Source organism: Apostichopus japonicus, chromosome 13, assembly GCF_037975245.1.
Source record: "Apostichopus japonicus isolate 1M-3 chromosome 13, ASM3797524v1, whole genome shotgun sequence".
NCBI lineage: Eukaryota > Metazoa > Echinodermata > Holothuroidea > Aspidochirotida > Stichopodidae > Apostichopus > Apostichopus japonicus.
In genome coordinates, this window is record NC_092573.1 from 2,746,254 (window position 1) to 2,767,152 (window position 20,899).

Below are 20,899 nucleotides of genomic sequence, written 5' to 3' on the forward strand. Positions count from 1 at the left end.
AATTAGCCTGCATAGCTTCTAAACACCATAATAGGTTCTTTGTGTAAACACAGTGTGGAAATATGTTCATATCTACAGTTTAGTTAATCATACAGCGTTAACACAAAAACCCTCAGAATACATATGTGGCAGGCGTTGCAGACTAATTGGTAAAAAGAGGTCATTTTACGACCAACTTAAGGCAGATCGTTTACGTTATCTCAAGAAACTTTTCCATGATAGCGTGCTATAACGTTGGGGTCTATACAGCAGACTTTTAACCGTTGTCTGACCCAAAAAATGCCTAAAATGAACTATTTTGGTTCCCGGGTTTTGGGGGGCATATTTTCAGATATCATCATCTTTATATCTGATTGTATGTTCGAGAGCATAAATCAAAGTGTAGATGATGTGAAAATAAGTAGGATTGAAGGTGGTTTAAAGTATTCTAAAACTTAGGATCTGGTTTAAAAAATAAATGAAATGGCAAAAATGTGCAAGTGCCATGATCGAACGAGCCATCACAGTAATCCTTAGGTGCAGGGTAAGATATACATGCTATATGTCAGTTTAAAACTTTTATCAATGCTTTAACGTGCTTGGATAGAAGAGGTATTAGTGTGTAAGTCAATATAATGAAGCAACTGATTGTAAAACACACCAGTGCCAGCCATAGACGTAGGCTACATACTGTTCTCGTCAACAATGTATGATACATGTGTCCTCGTTTTCACTTTTACTTCTATACTTCAGTGTTTGGTGCATCACTTCCGAGTAATCTTTAACAAGTTCGGATTACTTCCTGTAGGTCACTTTCTCCTTGAACAATATTTTGACGGTCTGTTATAGTCCATCGGTTCATAGGGAAAGATTCTGCAGGGTATAACCTAGTTACTGCATACCAGTAATTTAGTGTTTGCCTTTACGTAAATATGCTTATCATGTTGCCGACTGATGTATCTAAAGCGAACCTTTCAGACTAATCGACAGCATCACAATACAGCTGTCACGTGGTTTGTGAAGGCTAAAACAAGGTTATTAAACAAAGCGGTGTATGCTAGTTTTATGGAACTGAATTTAATTTAGACATCTGGGTTTCAGTTTTGAGGAGGACCAAAGGCTGATCTATTTTCAAAGAGTGGAAGTTTCCCTTAACCACGGCAAGAGTTTATCTGGATCTTACGATAACAAATTTGACAGTTTTTGAACTTTGCTCAGTGGACTTTGTTAATTGGTTTAAATACAACTAACGTCGTGGTATTGTTGCGTCGTACATGCAAAATAATATTTTATTAATTTCGAACTAATGGAGATAATCTTTGTTTGTCTTCTTTCAGTTTTGTGTTTGTTTTCGGATCATTAATAGTAGATAAAACAACATTTAGTGTTAAGTGGAGATAAGCAACTCGCATTATCTTCCCAGACAATAACCTTAATATTGTAATCGAAACCTGTTACATCTCATCTTCTTGCGAGGAACTCTACGCTCATCATTATAGCCTATATATGTATACATCTATGTATATCATTTTCAAATCTGGAACGGATCTGGAATAGGCCAGGTAAGTACCTCGAGTTTACATCATCATGCAGGCCTCTACCTCGTTATACCTCGTAACTGTATATATTACCTCATTAATTAAGATATCTTCTAAGTAGTATGCCTCCCATATAAACTGAGCTCTTATACGTATACACATAAACATACACATAAACATACACATACACATACACACATACTAACATTGTATACGTATGTGGGGCAGAATTTCTCCCAATTTTTTTACATACACTTGTGAATCAAGAGGACTACGAATCACAAGTGTATGCAGAGAACTCACACAAGTGGTCTAATTAGTGTGAACAAGGATTTACATTTTATCAATGTAAAGAAACTGATTCAACATTGCAGAATAGCGCCCTCAAAGTAATACAGAAGCAACACCCTACAGTACATATCACTGACATGTTGGCAGGGTTGAAGATGTTCTTTCAACTGGGATTTAAGAAGATAGAAACAATGACATTTTAAAGGTGAGCATGTATAAAAATTAGGGGAAAGTCATAATAAAAAAAGATAAAGGATCAATTTAAATATTAAAAAGCCTAGGCTATAGGCCTAGCTAGTCTTCATATACCCTTTACTGTTGTAGATAGGCACATAACATGGTATGCTATAGGCTAGGCTAAAGACTAGGCTGCCACAGAATATATTAATGATTCAATCCTAGGCTAGGCCTAGCCTACATGTTATAAGTAGTAGGATATTGGTTAGATCTTGGAGGTTACAATTTAATAGCTTCATTTATTTTTGTTACTTGGTGCAGCTTGAATTTGGAATTTGAATAATTAAATATACCAGTTGTTGTGAAATTATATATTTTTAGTAAGGCCTGTGTTTGAAATTCCAGGCCACACATGTACTGTCTATAGCCTAGGCTAGGTCAATAACATTAAGTCATTCACCAATTTAACAAAGGCTAGTTGTTAGATAAGGTTCTGTACCATATCGTAATCATACCCGAATAGTACTACGCCTATGTAAAAGCTCAAGCCCTGAGCTGATGTTAAAGTAGTTAAACTGCACTATGATGCATGCTGCTCGGATTTGTTTTAGCCCACTGAAAGTTACGCTGTATTCCTAGAGACATGTCATCATACATAATAACTTAACCGTAGTTAGGGTTGCAAGATATGAAGATTTGTGTCAAGTTTTATAGCTCAAATGCAGGCCAGACGTATCAATTAATGGTATACTAGAGGGTGACAGCCGGATATTCATAAGGTAACGTTCTATATCCATAAGGTTCATTGTTCATAAGGTTCGCTATTCATAATGAGCAAAAAGGTTCATTGTTTATATGGTTCGTTATTCCTAATGAAAGAAAAATGTTTGTTGTTCATAATTGGTAAAAGGGTTGGATATTCAGAATGGTGAAAAGGGTTCGTAATCCATAATAGAGCAAAGGTTCATTATTCATAATAAGACAAAGGGTTCGATATTCATTTAGACAAACAGGTTCGTTATCCATAATGGGAAGAAAGGTTCGTTATTCATAATAGGCCTTGCCAATTACACTTGTATGAATATCGCACTTCTCTCCTATTATGAATAAGAAAACTTTTTCCCTTTATGGATTATGGAACGTTTGCTCCATTACTGTATGAATATCGAATTAACCCTTTGTCCCATTTAATGATTAGGAATAAAGAACCTTTTTGTCTAATATGGATTACGCACTCTTTGCTCTATTATGAATAAGGAACCTTGTCTTATTATGAATAAGGAACATTTGGTTTATTATGGATTACGGACCCTTTGCTCTATCAGGAATAGGGAACCCTTTGTCTTATTATGATTAACGAACCTTTTTATCTATTATGGATATCCAACAGTTTTGCCTATTATGAATATTGAACATTTGTTTCCATTACGAATACCGGATCTTATGAATTATGATCCCTTTTCATAATGAACAACAAACTTTTTATCGAAAAAATGCATGTTATGAATAACGAACCTTATGAACAATGACTCTTATGAATAGCGGACCTTATGAATATTGGGCAGACCCCTACTAGAGAGCACCTAGCCTATCTAGCTGTGCCTGCATATTTTAATTTACTCCCATTATTTAAGCTAAGCGCTGCCTATTGCCATTTTACTGACAAGTAAATAGGCTAATATTAATAATATTGTGATATGGCTTCTAGCTAGGCCTAGGTCCTATTTTTGGAGTTAATTGAACATCTACTAAATTCTAAGCAAGCCTACTGTATAGGATATGTTGCCTGAGGATTTCTGATATTGTTTAGAAATTCTATATATATTACATAGTATAAACATTCTAAGGAGGTTCCTTTAGCATGATATATCCACACTAAATACCACACTACTAAAGTATCAGCCTAACCAACACTACATAAAGTGTGGTAGGCTAGAAATATCATATAGTATAGGCAGTATACACAATATCATCATGAAATTGATTTTGCTGACTAAAATCATAGACAAACTTCCTTCTGACATGTGCAGTCTGAGCTAAAATTAAATCCAGTAGACTTAAAGGACTTAAGGGAGAAAACTGTGAGCTATGATTATGAACCAATCTGAGAACCAAAAGTCTTGCCTTAGCTCTGTAAATTGTGCACTGTACTACACAAGGAGAGGTGAAATAAGGGTTGCATATTAGTAAACACTAACCTATATATGGTGACTTCATGATACACAGTTGAGTCATGAACAGTGGGGTCAGGATTGAGTATTTTCATTTTTGTAATGGTCCATCATAGTAAGTTGTGTTAACAAACTTTGGTCAATAAATTAGATGGGGTAAATCAACACCCTCCCCAACCAAATCAGGAGCCCTTTGTGACCATTCTCACCCTGAAAGAAAAGTTTTTCCATTTTTGTAATTGTCCATGATAGTACATTGTTTTGGCACTTTGGTTCCTCTCCCATATAAGGGAAACTTGGGGGGGGGGGTCTCACGATACCTTTCCTCCTGGAAATTAGGTGGTCAGTATTTTCAGTTTGTAATGGTCCATCATAGTAATTTACTTTGAAAATAAAGTTTGGTCCATAATTAAGATGGGTATATACTAACCCCCCCCCCCTTCCCCACAACTTGATTCAGAATTTAATATTTGAATTTAAACAATAGAAGTGGCAGCAGCAGATATAACAAGTAAACAGATTTTAGTTAAATTTTAGTAGATTTTTGAAACTGATTTAGTTACATTTGGAAAGTTATATTATTCATGTATTTCTCACTTAAACTTTGCTTTTCAAGCCTATAACTGTGTCAGTTTATTTTGCAGATGTATAACTTACGGTGCAGACGTCAACCTACACCAAACCTAAACAAAAAATTGGCAGATAGAAATGGGTTATCTGTTCAATGGATAAATAAGGAAAAAGGTATGCGTCAAATAATATTTAATGAGTTATTCCTTGCTAAGTCTTGGGAAAAGTTGTTGCCATTAATTGTCAGCATTCAATGTTACCTAGAGTATCATCAAATTAGCATAAACAAAAATTTGAATTCATTAGCTTGCATACCAGGGCTAATCCAGGGTTCTATGAACAGGGGCTGCAGTGAGAGCAAGGAGTGTAGCAGTTGTGAGGTTAAATGGGGGTGGGCTGGGAAGCCTGATGCCCATATGTTTTTATTTGAATTATTTCCTACCATTTGCATTGGCAGCCCAACAAATACCTAAGGGCCTCCCTTAGAAAATTTTTTTTTTTTTATAATTAGACACTAGCTGTTATAGATGAAATTTTCTGGCATAGTCTGGCAGCCTAATATAGTTCACAGAGAAAGTATCTTTTTATTAGTATTTTTTGACGAAATTTAACTGTGCAATTAAGAGCTCACCAAACCCAATGCAAATATTAAGTGAAATTGTCTTTAAATTGCAAATGCAGACTTAACCATGATAAATAATACTAAATTTGTAATTGGCTGCATCAGAAACTATGGTGTTCAAAAAAAAAAATACTGAGTTACTGTACATCTTTGTGTGTGATCTAAAACTATGCTGACTTTAAGACCATTTTCTTTTGTAAGGTAGAGGAGTCTTTGCAACAGAGGAAATATCCTCTGGAGAATTTCTCCTACAATACAGAGGGGATCTCACCACAAGGAAAAATGCTGAAATAAGATGTCAGAAAAAAGTTGCAGACATAACCTACCTTTATTTCTTCATGCATAATGGACAAAATCTCTGGTAAATTATCAATCAAACAATATTTTAACAGCTATTTATGACAATACAGGTTACAACAAAGACAGAAAACATTGAAAATACTATCATTATCTTCCTACTAAATTTTTGGGAGAATATTTAGACATATATTACAGAGATCGATACCTCACTTATATCCAAAGTGCAAAAATCTTTGATGGAATATATGCTTCTGAGTATTTGCAAACAGGAAATAACAAATCACTTTTATGATACTAATAATTATACTCATATAAACTCATACTGTATACTTGTAATTTGTCTCTCTCCATCTTAGCTTTGGGGTTTTTCAAAAATCTTGTGATGCCACTTCTTGCATAAATATTTTATGCCATGTTTAACAAACATTGCTGGATGTGGCACCATGAATGTTTAGAATAACTTTTTTGATGTTGTTTACTGAAGTTATACACTGCTTATAGAGCAAGATTGATTTTACAAGTTAATTCAATGTAAAACAGTCTTATTTTATATCTTTGCAGTGTTGATGCTACAAAGGAGGACAACTCCCTAGGAAGACTTGTCAATGATGACAAAAGGAATGCCAACTGCTTCATGAAGGTTGCAAAAGATGATGTAATACCACATCTTTGTCTATATGCTAAGAAGAAAATACTACCAGGGGAGGAGATAACATATGACTATGGTGGTCATTGCCCTTGGAGAAAGAAGGTAACATTAAAATTTAATTAAAATGCTGTGAAATAACAATACTTTTTTATGTGTCTTACAAGTTCAACTCGCATTCACATTGATTGAGAAATTGCCAGCATTTATGAAGCATGCGTTAGTTGACCAGAGATGACACTTCTTATCGACCCTAACCAATTCAATAAAAGACAAGTAATGAGATATGGTCAAATACGGGAGTAATTTTCCATAAGGAAGGCAATTGGTGGTCCCGGGAACCCAGTGGTTAATTATTGAAAATACACATCTATAATATATCTCACTGTAATCTATATACCCTTAGCATATAAAATATATCAGAATGGGCATATTGAATCCCTCATATAACAGGTCAAAATATTCTACTGAACCCGTCCCATACCAAGCAGTTTTGAGGCTGCGAAACAAAGGATCAACCAGAGGTATAGAAATAGTATAGTCTGAAGCAGTATCTATACGCTGTGTCAGCTATGATGATTTTCACACACATGATTCAGTGCATGGTACATTCAATTGTTGGTCAGAATCGGGACATACATACAGTCAAATGTGGTGCAAACTGTAGATTTGCATTGTTTCACACAGATGATTTGACCATGGATACTTTTGTGGGGCTATGGTAAATTTCACAAACATGATTCAATAAGCCCTAGTACACCTTTTTTTTAAATTGTATCTAAACAACGTCAGTTGTGGTAGCTGCATGTTAACTATATTACGCTATCGTGTATTGGTCAGTCAAGACATTTAGGGCAGAGGTGCCATTCAGAAGCTGTGTATCCCACTTTGTCATCACAAGGTTCCTAGATCAAGCTACTGTCAGACTATACAGTAGGTTAATCCTCTTCAGCCATTGATTAGCATATATGGCCTAATACGGGGGAAATGTTCCATCAGATAAGGAAGGCAATTGGTGGTCCCCTGAACCGAGTGGTGATTATATTGATAATACACTCCTGTATGGATGCCAATTGTGTGGAAATTCTTGATCATTTTAATAACACACCCCAATATAGACAGGTCCTAAATCTCTAAGCATTATATTTATTTCAATCAAGATCAATAATTTACTGATTGTACTTTTTGCAGACAACTAATGAAGAGCATGATGAAGTACCTCAGGAGGAAATGAATACTATGGTATGTACCATAATATTTTGGTAAATTAATTTAAGACAATAATTATAGGTATGGGTATTAAACTATACAAGCTAGAATACACAATAGATGTAATCTATATACCCTAAGAATATAAAATATAACAGAATATAAATCCCTCATATAACAGGTGAAAATATTCTACTGAACCCGTTCCATACCAAGCAGTTTTGAGGCTGCGAAACAAAGGATCGACCAGAAATATAGAAATAGCATAGTCTGAAGCAGTATCTATACCCTGTGGCAGCTATGATGATTTTCACACACATGATTCAGTGCATGGTACATTCAATTGTTGGTCAGAATCGGGACATACATACAGTCAAATGTGGTGCAAACTGTAGATTTGCATTGTTTCACACAGATGATTTGAGGATGGATACTTTTGTGGGGCTATGACAAATATCACAAACACAATTCAATAGTACACCTTTCTTTAAGATAGTATACAAATTATACATGGTTATGAGTGCAATAGTGCAAATATTTCATGAGTTAAAAGATGGAATGTTCCATTCAACGAGGCGCAGCTGAGTTGAATGGAACAAATTACATTTTTCAACGAATGTAATATATGTACTATTGCACAAATGGAAACCATTCATTATTTGTTTCATACAACACCTTCAAATTTGGATATAATTGGATGTAAAATGCACTCATGCAACAGATTTTTTTGAACAGACAGGTTTCTATGCTCTCTTACCATTGAAAAAAAGTGCTATCAAAAAAGTATAGCACAAGGTTCTATTTCATAGAGTGCAATAGAGCGGATTTTGCATGCAATCGATGAGCAATTGACCAATCAAATGGCCGGAATATAATTAGGTGTTGTATAATATCTAAACACCTTCAGTCGTGGTAGCTGCATGTTAAAATTATTACACTTTTATGACAGTATTGGTCAGTCAAGACATTTAGGGCAGAGGTGCCATTCAGAAGCTGTGTATCCCACTTTGTCATCACAAGGTTCCTAGATCAAGCTACTGTCAGACTATACAGTAGGTTAATCCTCTTCAGCCATTGATGAGCATATATGGCCTAATACGGGGAAAATGTTCCATCAGATAAGGAAGGCAATTGGTGGTCCCCTGAACCGAGTGGTGATTATATTGATAATACACTCCTGTATGGATGCCATTTGTGTGGATATTCTTGATCATTTTAATAACACACCCCAATATAGACAGGTCCTAAATCTCTAAGCATTATATTTATTTCAATCAAGATCAATAATTTACTGATTGTACTTTTTGCAGACAACTAATGAAGAGCATGATGAAGTACCTCAGGAGGAAATGAATACTATGGTATGTACCATAATATTTTGGTAAATTAATTTAAGACAATAATTATAGGTATGGGTATTAAACTATACAAGCTAGAATACACAATAGATGTAATCTATATACCCTAAGAATATAAAATATAACAGAATATAAATCCCTCATATAACAGGTGAAAATATTCTACTGAACCCGTCCCATACCAAGCAGTTTTGAGGCTGCGAAACAAAGGATCGACCAGAAATTATAAAACTTACTGGTTTATATATTTACGAGTGACCCACTTACCTGTCTCCCCACAACCTATGCACCGCATTCTACCGTGTCTAGAATGCCCTGGTAATCTTTTAACACTGTACACCCTCACTGGCCCAAATGGCCTTCCTTCATTTTGAGACCACTTTCCCACAAAGTGGCCCCTGACGCGACCTCGGGGAGGGTGGCGGGTAAACCCTGCCACCCGCCGAGCTCGCCGAGAAGGAAAAATCTAACGCTAACAAAGACTGCTGACGCCTCCAGGCGGAGCCCACCCTGAACAGTCGGGGTGGGGGTCCGCCCTCCGTCACCCCGTAGGCGTGCCTCCCCCTACACTTACAGAGGCCTAATTGAACAAGGGGACGAGGCCCATACTACCTTAGATGGTAAAGAGTAACCTGGTAAACCGAACTAAGGAAACAACACCCACCGATAGACAAGTAGCCGCAGGCGACCCAGGGGGTGGCGATGTCTATCGACGAAACGCGAGGAGTCATGAGTCAGGTCGAACGACCGCTCCCCCGTCCGGCTGCGTCCCACCTCCCTCGGGGGAGGGTGGCGGGAAATGGAGACAGGTAAGTGGGTCACTCGTAAATATATAAACCAGTAAGTTTTATAATATTTACTTCGTTCCCCACTTACCTGTCTCCCCACAACCTATGCACCGAGTGGCACTGTCCGATGGTGGGAGGCCCGAGGGGTGGGACCCCCGGAGCTCGTATCATCGAGCGACCAAAGCCAAATCGGCCTGTGATATGTCCGATAAGTAGCAGGCGACGAAGCGATTGGAGTCTTCCACGCCGTCGTCTTGCAGATGTCCACTATTGGAAAACCTGCGAACAGGGCTGTAGAAGCAGTGAAACCCCTGCTGTTGTGAGCCATGGATCTGCCTGGACCTGTAGCCAGAGGGCGGACGGCTTCCACCAAACAGCGGGGCAAGGTATCCTCCCAGGCTGCTGAGTGGGGCACTCGAAGGAGGAAGAACAGAGATGTCGAAGTACCCAAGAGATCTTGTGTTCTGTTGAGGTACCACTTCAGTGCCCTAATGGGAAACCATACTGTAGTCTGTCCTCGGGGATCAAAGAGAAGGTCTTGATCTCTGGGATGATGATGTCTCCCGGTAGGAGAGCCCAAACCTGGTTCTAGCGAAGAAGGAGGGGTCGAGAACTATCAGCACCCCACAAACCGTAGGACTGAAGGCACCTTAGTCAAGGCGAGCCGTTGCTGCCTGGCGTGGAGCCGTAGGGGAAGCCCCTGATGGAAGGCGGCAACAGCCGAACGAAAGTTTTTGATCGTCTAAACCCTGCCTCCCTTCTTGGAACAGTGTGGGTAAGGAGTCGGCGATCAAGGTTAGAAAGGCCATGGTAGGCAGAGTCTGTCTCGTTCAGCATACTCCGAATCTCCGTAGGCAGAAGACGTAAGTACCAAGGTTGTTCTCACTCTGGCGGCCAAAGTCCTTTCTGTCTAAGGAAACACCAGACAATTTCCAGGCACCTAATTGTAGGCCCTTGCTGTCCGGGTGAGCCAGCGCCCCGTCTATGGGACAACTGACTGTGGTTTGTCCGGCAGAATCGCTGGCTCGTCCGCTAGGAGCTGGATAACTTTTGCCCGAACCGGGGTCAGCGGGGCCACTATGATGGCTGACCATGCCAAGAGGGGGAAGATGTAAGCTTCCGGTCCGTTTCGCGACAGGGACCTGGCGTTATGTGGAAGGCCTGCGGGTGGGCCGCCTGAACAAAGATGAGCAGCCCATTGTTGCCCTGTGTCGCAATCAGGTCTATCAGAGGTCTGCTGAACATGTGGAAAAACCTACTTCATGTTCGTTGCAAAAGGGTCCACTCGTCAGGGTGGAGCTGTCCCCTGGGCAGAGCATCGGCCATCACATTCTCCTTTCTGGCTATCTGAGAGACTTGTAGGGCCATGCCAGATTCTGTAGCTGTGGTGAGGGTCTCCCTTGCCAGACGGCAATATCTCTCTGACCTGGTGCCACCATGTCTGTTGACGTAGCTACAGTATGTTACCACCGTCGTGTTGTCTGAGAGGATGGTAGTCAAAAGCCCCGTACCTGGGCGCCGGAGGGCTCCAGAGAGCCCAACCCTGTGTATCTGCTGCTAAAGAAGTCAAGGACAGCGGCCTGCTTGGTGACCTTGTTAGCGCTTGCAGGACAGCCGCACTCGCAGTACTGATTCAGTACCACAGTACCGTTGATGACTCCTTCAGTTATCAACCCGTTGCAATCAGAAAACTCTGAAGAAAAGGAATGTCCTGATGATGCTAAGCTGTACCCTGTAGGGAGGTTTAATGGAGGTTCTTTCCATGCTAAAAAATATTAATCATAATATTGGGGAAAGAAAAGGCGTAGACCTATTGAAAGATAATGATGCCTGAGGCGCCTAACAATATTACTCCGGTCAACGAAAACCTGTCAAGCATAGAGACAAGTATCTTCTGGATGGGAAGCTGCACTGACGAAAAAGTGCCTTGCCCAAGGAAACAACTGAATGATCCGGCCAGGACTCAAACCTGCAAGCCTTAGATCACCAGTCCACTGCCTTCACCACTTGACCACAGTACTCTCTAAAAATGAGTACTGAAGGTACAGAATCTCACTCTGCTGAGTGAGTACAGAATCTTAAACAATGCTACCCTGCTACAAAAAATGAGACTGAGTACTGACTGGATAGTTTGCTTCATCAGAATCTTAAACAAAGCTACAATGCTACTGTTTATGTGACTCCTACAATTATATGTATGTATTTAAGAACGTATTTAGGATCATCCTGCAAGTAGGAACATGAGAAGAAGCCTCACTGGCTTAACCAAGCTGCAAGCTGACTGAAGTCAGTCTCTTACATACAAATTTAACGTCCATGATTATGAAAAGTCAACAACTCTGTAGCTGGACAACATACATTAATCTTGGGGTGGCCTGAATCGGGGACCTTATGACTGAAAGGCTTTAACCCTGAGCTAACTGAGCTATAGACCTACTCATCAGAAACAAACTCCCAACAGGGGCTGTGAAGATGGTGAGAGGGTGGGTTTGTAGAAAATCCACCTCATAAATCCCTGGCTGCTTAACGGAGCCCGGGGAGTTACTCAGCAAACACAAAAGCGTTACTAAGCATGTAGTGTTTTGTTATGACAACGTTATTAGTGGTGTAAGAGGTATGTCACCGAAAACGTTTTCAGGCTCATATTTCAAAACGATTTACGTTAAGACATTAATATAACATTAATACAACATTAATATCTCATAGAAACGTTATGTCGACGTTTTTACCACACCACATTTAACGTAATAAACACGTAATAAATGTTATGATAACGTACCCATTACTCCTCAAATCTCTCCATGTCGAGACGTGTCCATTTCGTAGTGTAGTACAGTAGAAGTATCCAACTTCCTATTGAAACCACCTAGCGCATAGCCAAGACTAGGCTATCAGGTGCTACGAAATGCAACTGTGCTTAAAATGTCGGAACATCGAACATTATTCACGAAGCGCATACTGTATGCTCGGAGCGCGTTAGCGCTTGTACCTTTGTTGGGGTTTTATCCTACCCCTTTTCCAACTTACTACTAACGCGTTTGTCTTGGAAATTCACCCAAAAAATAGAGAGAGAGGTTTATTCCATGGGATCGCTCACGTAGTCAACAACTCGTTGCAGCAAACGTTGAGCTTACACGTGTCAATCCAGGTGACTGCTTGGCCCCCCTCCTCTCATAACAAATACACAGCGCGGGAATATTGTCTTGGCAGTTTGCCAAGACTCTTGGAAGGCTTCGTTTTCCTGGCACTTTGCCAAGCTTCGAGAACGTTCTCTTCTTGGCAGGTTGCCAAGGTACTAAGTAACGAGACTGTACTAGAATCGCTTCAGTTTGCGCCTTTTAACATGCTCTGGAGGGGGTTCCACCAGCGTTTTAAACAACAAAACATAAGCAAGGTTTCAAACCTAGACATATGGCGATGAATTATAACGAGAGAGAAATATAATTAGCGAGGAGAATATGACCCATGAATGCACAGGAAATCTATGTCATGTCCTGGTTTCTGCTGGTACTCATTAAACACACATTCGGGATGTGTAATGATAAATGGTGTAGCGCTTGCAGTGTCTTTCCGCAATTGATTCGAACCTGTCGTCGCAGCTCAAGCTGCTAGTTCCGGGGGGCAACACTCCCCTGATGAAAGAGACTCTTCCCCCTCTTGGAGGCGGGATTAACTTTGAGGCTGGGGATAAGTATATCTCCGTTTCCCGTGGGGACCTCGCTCCAGCCGGCTTTCCTTTCGGATTGGGCGTTTGCCCTTACTACCCCATTCTGGGGGCCCAGCAGTTGTTGAACTCATCGGTTCCCGGCTCCGGGACCGACTCCTGGGATCCGGAGTGGAACCTCGGTTCCGCACTCCCTGTGAGGTCTCGCTGGACCCGTGGTCTCGTCGGACCCGGGCCCCCGGAGCCCATCTCCGGGTACCACTCCTCTCGACCCGGACATTCTGTCCATTCCGGTCGGGATTTCAAATGGGCTATTTATTGGCCTTGAGCCTTGCCCTTGCCTTCCCCCTTGGTCATAGAATCCGGACGGTGCCGGGACCTTGGGGGGCAAAATCTCTTTCTCCTCTCTCTCTCTCCTCCGGCCTCTCTCGCCGGACTCGGGCTCCCGGAGCCTATCTCTGTGTGCGTACCACGCCGGGTACCACTCTCCTCGACCCGGACATTCCGTCCGTTCCGGTCGGAACTTCTAAAGGGCTTTTATTGGCCTTGAGCCTAGCCTTCCTTGGGTTGGAGGGGAACGTCTGTTCCGGGCTCCTTCTGAGGTCTCGCCGGACCCTGGCTCTCCGGAGCCCCTCTCTTTGCGCGCACCACAACGGGTGCCGCTCTCTGCGACCCGGACGGACTGTCCGCTCTGGCCGTCTTTGTCATGGGCTTTTGGTTGGCCTTGAGCCTTGCCCTTGCCCTAGCCCTTGGTGATACATCCGGACAACGCCGGCACCTTGGGTGGCAAAATCTGCATCTCTCTCTCTCTCACATGGGCTTTTGGTTGGCCTTGAGCCTTGCCCTTGCCCTAGCCCTTGGTGGTACATCCGGACAACGCCGGCACCTTGGGTGGCAAATCTCCATCTCTCTCTCTCTCTCTCTTCTCCGGCCCTCTCCTGGCCTCTCTCCATCTCAACTCCCACCAACTCTCTCACTTCCTCTTCATCTCCTGTCTCTCCTCCGATTCCCTCCAGGGGAACTGTGGGTTCGGTGATAGATCTAACCTGTCCCGGCCTGCTAGCCAGGTGTCGATGTGCTGCCACTGTCTGGTGTGAAAACAAAACAGACTAGACAGAGGTCTCGGAACAGTTCACACATTTAAGGTGGCTTCGAGACATGTCTGAGAAACCCACGTTAAGGAGAGACTAACGGCAAATAGTCTAACGTATCAAACGGAACGACTATAAGGAGGAAGTAGGGTGGGAGTATGCTAACAGAGAGTAAAGTTACGTGACAAAAACAACGCGCCCCGCTAGAGGCTCGCGGCTTACAAGGTACGCTACAATAGTGAAAAACTTCCCACACTTAGAAGCGAACACGTAACTAGAATACATGAAGGAAAAGGACGAAGCATGTAAACAAGGGAGAGAACCCCTCTATCCGCGTACAGAGCGGGAAGGGAGGAACAAGGCTACGAGATATACGCCCCAAGTGAAAACTCCCGACACTTAGGAGGTGCACGAGTAGCGAAACCCATGGAGAACATGAAAATATGTACAAATATATGAAGGTTCAACAAGAACAACAACAACGTAATCGAACCGCCTAGTATTGGATAGGAGTTCGCGGCATACAAGATACGTTACAAGGAGAAACACTTCCGACATATGGAAGCAACGTAACTAAACATATATGCATCGAAAACTTGTAAAAGGACGAAACATGTATATAAGGGAGAGAACCCCCTAACCGCGAACCAGCGGAGGGGGGAACAAGGCTACGAGGTACACCCCAAGTCATGAGACTCAGGGAGCGCACGTAGCAACAACTGGAGGAAACATGAAAATATACAACAATATATGAAATCAAGGATACTCCCGTCTTAACATGAAAAACAACGAAACGAGCCGACTATCTCGACTAATTAGGAGATATCGGAACGTGGCTACAACTACGCTACAAAAGTGAAAACCCACACTGAAAGCGTAAAAATTAACGAAGTACATGAAAGCAAAACATCTTATGCTAAGTAAGAAAAGCTGAAACACATGTACATACGGAAAAACATGCCTATCCGCGTAAACAAGGCGGTATAGGCAACGCTACAAATTACGCTACAAGGGGAAAACCCACACAAAAGCGTAAGAAGTAACGAAGGTACATGAAACAAGCAAAACATATTATCTTTTAAAGTAAGAAAAGCTGAAACATGTACATACGAAAATATATGCCTATCCGCGTAAACATGGCGGTATAGGCAACGAACGAAGTAGTCTCGCAGAGCTACTACCTGTTACCCTAAAAACGTTACGTAAGAAAAAACGAACGCATGGGCGAGAGTGTACACTAAAAACAGCCCCCAAAAACACCCTTCCCTACAAGAAAAGGATACTTATCAGGCTGGAAAAGATCCTTGGAAGTGCAGAAGTCCTGATAGGAAACTTCTAGAGTATAAATCCAAGGTAATCCGGGCGAATTTCGCGAAAATTTTTCTAACTCCGAAAAACACATTGAGACACTTTGTGGGTAGAAAAATGAAGGAAGGCCATTTGGGCCAGTGAGGGTGTACAGTGTTAAAAGATTACCAGGGCATTCTAGACACGGTAGAATGCGGTGCATAGGTTGTGGGGAGACAGGTAAGTGGGGAACGAAGTAAATATATAGAAATAGCATAGTCTGAAGCAGTATCTATACGCTGTGTCAGCTATGATGATTTTCACACACATGATTCAGTGCATGGTGCATTCAATTGTTGGTCAGAATCGGGACATACATACAGTCAAATGTGGTGCAAACTGTAGATTTGCATTGTTTCACACAGATGATTTGAGGATGGATACTTTTGTGGGGCTATGATAAATTTCACAAACATGATTCAATAAGCCCTAGTACATCTTTTAATTAAATTGTATCTAAACAACGTCAGTTGTGGTAGCTGCATGTTAACTATATTACGCTATCGTGTATTGGTCAGTCAAGACATTTAGGGCAGAGGTGCCATTCAGAAGCTGTGTATCCCACTTTGTCATCACAAGGTTCCTAGATCAAGCTACTGTCAGACTATACAGTAGGTTAATCCTCTTCAGCCATTGATGAGCATATATGGCCTAATACGGGGGAAATGTTCCATCAGATAAGGAAGGCAATTGGTGGTCCCCGGAACCGAGTGGTAATAATATTGATAATACACTCCTGTATGGATGCCATTTGTGTGGACATTCTTGATCATTTTAATAACACACCCCAATATAGACAGGTCCTAAATCTCTAAGCATTATATTTATTTCAATCAAGATCAATAATTTACTGATTGTACTTTTTGCAGACAACTAATGAAGAGCATGATGAAGTACCTCAGGAGGAAATGAATACTATGGTATGTACCATAATATTTTGGTAAATTAATTTAAGACAATAATTATAGGTATGGGTATTAAACTATACAAGCTAGAATACACAATAGATGTAATCTATATACCCTAAGAATATAAAATATAACAGAATATGCATATTGAATATCCCTCATATAACAGGTGAAAATATTCTACTGAACCCGTCCCATACCAAGCAGTTTTGAGGCTGCGAAACAAAGGATCGACCAGAAATATAGAAATAGCATAGTCTGAAGCAGTATCTATATGCTGTGTCAGCTATGATGATTTTCACACACATGATTCAGTGCATGGTACATTCAATTGTTGGTCAGAATCGGGACATACATACAGTCAAATGTGGTGCAAACTGTAGATCTGCATTGTTTCACACAGATGATTTGAGGATGGATACTTTTGTGGGGCTATGATAAATATCACAAACACAATTCAATAGTACACCTTTCTTTAAGATAGTATACAAATTATAGATGGTTATGAGTGCAATAGTGCAAATATTTCATGAGTTAAAAGATGGAAAGTTCCATTCAACGAGGCGCAGCTGAGTTGAATGGAACAAATTACATTTTTCAACGAATGTAATATTTGTACTATTGCACAAATGGAAACCATTCATTATTTGTTTCATACAACACCTTCAAATTTGGATATAATTGGATGTAAAATGCACTCATGCAACAGATTTTTTTGAACAGACAGGTTTCTATGCTCTCTTACCATTGAAAAAAGTGCTATCAAAAAAGTATAGCACATGGTTCTATTTCATAGAGTGCAATAGAGCGGATTTTGCATGCAATCGACGAGCAATCGACCAATCAAATGACCGGAATATAATTAGGTGTTGTATAATATCTAAACACCTTCAGTCGTGGTAGCTGTATGTTAACATTATTACACTTTTATGACAGTATTGGTCAGTCAAGACATTTAGGGCAGAGGTGCCATTCAGAAGCTGTGTATCCCACTTTGTCATCACAAGGTTCCTAGATCAAGCTACTGTCAGACTATACAGTAGGTTAATCCTCTTCAGCTATTGATTAGCATATATGGCCTAATACGGGGGAAATGTTCCATCAGATAAGGAAGGCAATTGGTGGTCCCCTGAACCGAGTGGTGATTATATTGATAATACACTCCTGTATGGATGCCAATTGTGTGGAAATTCTTGATCATTTTAATAACACACCCCAATATAGACAGGTCCTAAATCTCTAAGCATTATATTTATTTCAATCAAGATCAATAATTTACTGATTGTACTTTTTGCAGACAACTAATGAAGAGCATGATGAAGTACCTCAGGAGGAAATGAATACTATGGTATGTACCATAATATTTTGGTAAATTAATTTAAGACAATAATTATAGGTATGGGTATTAAACTATACAAGCTAGAATACACAATAGATGTAATCTATATACCCTAAGAATATAAAATATAACAGAATATAAATCCCTCATATAACAGGTGAAAATATTCTACTGAACCCGTCCCATACCAAGCAGTTTTGAGGCTGCGAAACAAAGGATCGACCAGAAATATAGAAATAGCATAGTCTGAAGCAGTATCTATACGCTGTGTCAGCTATGATGATTTTCACACACATGATTCAGTGCATGGTACATTCAATTGTTGGTCAGAATCGGGACATACATACAGTCAAATGTGGTGCAAACTGTAGATCTGCATTGTTTCACACAGATGATTTGAGGATGGATACTTTTGTGGGGCTATGGTAAATTTCACAAACATGATTCAATAGTACACCTTTCTTTAAGATAGTATACAAATTATAGATGGTTATGAGTGCAATAGTGCAAATATTTCATGAGTTAAAAGATGGAAAGTTCCATTCAACGAGGCGCAGCTGAGTTGAATGGAACAAATTACATTTTTCAACGAATGTAATATTTGTACTATTGCACAAATGGAAACCATTCATTATTTGTTTCATACAACACCTTCAAATTTGGATATAATTGGATGTAAAATGCACTCATGCAACAGATTTTTTTGAACAGACAGGTTTCTATGCTCTCTTACCATTGAAAAAAGTGCTATCAAAAAAGTATAGCACATGGTTCTATTTCATAGAGTGCAATAGAGCGGATTTTGCATGCAATCGACGAGCAATGGACCAATCAAATGGCCGGAATATAATTAGGTGTTGTATAATATCTAAACACCTTCAGTCGTGGTAGCTGTATGTTAACATTATTACACTTTTATGACAGTATTGGTCAGTCAAGACATTTAGGGCAGAGGTGCCATTCAGAAGCTGTGTATCCCACTTTGTCATCACAAGGTTCCTAGATCAAGCTACTGTCAGACTATACAGTAGGTTAATCCTCTTCAGCCATTGATGAGCATATATGGCCTAATACGGGGGAAATGTTCCATCAGATAAGGAAGGCAATTGGTGGTCCCCGGAACCGAGTGGTAATAATATTGATAATACACTCCTGTATGGATGCCAATTGTGTGGACATTCTTGATCATTTTAATAACACACCCCAATATAGACAGGTCCTAAATCTCTAAGCATTATATTTATTTCAATCAAGATCAATAATTTACTGATTGTACTTTTTGCAGACAACTAATGAAGAGCATGATGAAGTACCTCAGGAGGAAATGAATACTATGGTATGTACCATAATATTTTGGTAAATTAATTTAAGACAATAATTATAGGTATGGGTATTAAACTATACAAGCTAGAATACACAATAGATGTAATCTATATACCCTAAGAATATAAAATATAACAGAATATAAATCCCTCATATAACAGGTGAAAATATTCTACTGAACCCGTCCCATACCAAGCAGTTTTGAGGCTGCGAAACAAAGGATCGACCAGAAATATAGAAATAGCATAGTCTGAAGCAGTATCTATACGCTGTGTCAGCTATGATGATTTTCACACACATGATTCAGTGCATGGTACATTCAATTGTTGGTCAGAATCGGGACATACATACAGTCAAATGTGGTGCAAACTGTAGATTTGCATTGTTTCACACAGATGATTTGAGGATGGATACTTTTGTGGGGCTATGGTAAATTTCACAAACATGATTCAATAAGCCCTAGTACATCTTTTAATTAAATTGTATCTAAACAACGTTAGTTGTGGTAGCTGCATGTTAACTATATTACGCTATCGTGTATTGGTCAGTCAAGACATTTAGGGCAGAGGTGCCATTCAGAAGCTGTGTATCCCACTTTGTCATCACAGGGTTCCTAGATCAAGCTACTGTCAGACTATACAGTAGGTTAATCCTCTTCAGCCATTGATGAGCATATATGGCCTAATACGGGGGAAATGTTCCATCAGATAAGGAAGGCAATTGGTGGTCCCCTGAACCGAGTGGTAATAATATTGATAATACACTCCTGTATGGATGCCAATTGTGTGGAAATTCTTGATCATTTTAATAACACACCCCAATATAGACAGGTCCTAAATCTCTAAGCATTATATTTATTTCAATCAAGATCAATAATTCACTGATTGTACTTTTTGCAGACAACTAATGAAGAGCATGATGAAGTGCCTCAGGAGGAAATGAATACTATGGTATGTACCATAATATTTTGGTAAATTAATTTAAGACAATAATTATAGGTATGGGTATTAAACTATACAAGCTAGAATACACAATAGATGTAATCTATATACCCTAAGAATATAAAATATAACAGAATATGCATATTGAATCCCTCATATAACAGGTGAAAATATTCTACTGAACCCGTCCCATACCAAGCAGTTTTGAGGCTGCGAAACAAAGGATCGACCAGAAATATAGAAATAGCATAGTCTGAAGCAGTATCTATATGCTGTGTCAGCTATGATGATTTTCACACACATGATTCAGTGCATGGTACATTCAATTGTTGGTCAGAATCGGGACATACATACAGTCAAATGTGGTGCAAACTGTAGATCTGCATTGTTTCACACAGATGATTTGAGGATGGATACTTTTGTGGGGCTATGATAAATATCACAAACACAATTCAATAGTACACCTTTCTTTAAGATAGTATACAAATTATAGATGGTTATGAGTGCAATAGTGCAAATATTTCATGAGTTAAAAGATGGAAAGTTCCATTCAACGAGGCGCAGCTGAGTTGAATGGAACAAATTACATTTTTCAACGAATGTAATATTTGTACTATTGCACAAATGGAAACCATTC

General features: G+C 39.9%; 1 protein-coding gene across 1 annotated transcript in view; it reads left to right on the forward strand.

Annotated features, from left to right (window-relative positions):
- Positions 1-896: 896 nt before the first annotated feature.
- Positions 897-20,899, forward strand: part of LOC139978448 (uncharacterized) — a 73,993-nt gene continuing 53,990 nt past the window's right edge. Inside the window, exon 1 of the mRNA XM_071988691.1 lies at positions 897-1,541. The gene's annotated coding sequence lies outside the window, so the exon portion shown is untranslated. The remainder of the gene's footprint in view (positions 1,542-20,899) is intronic.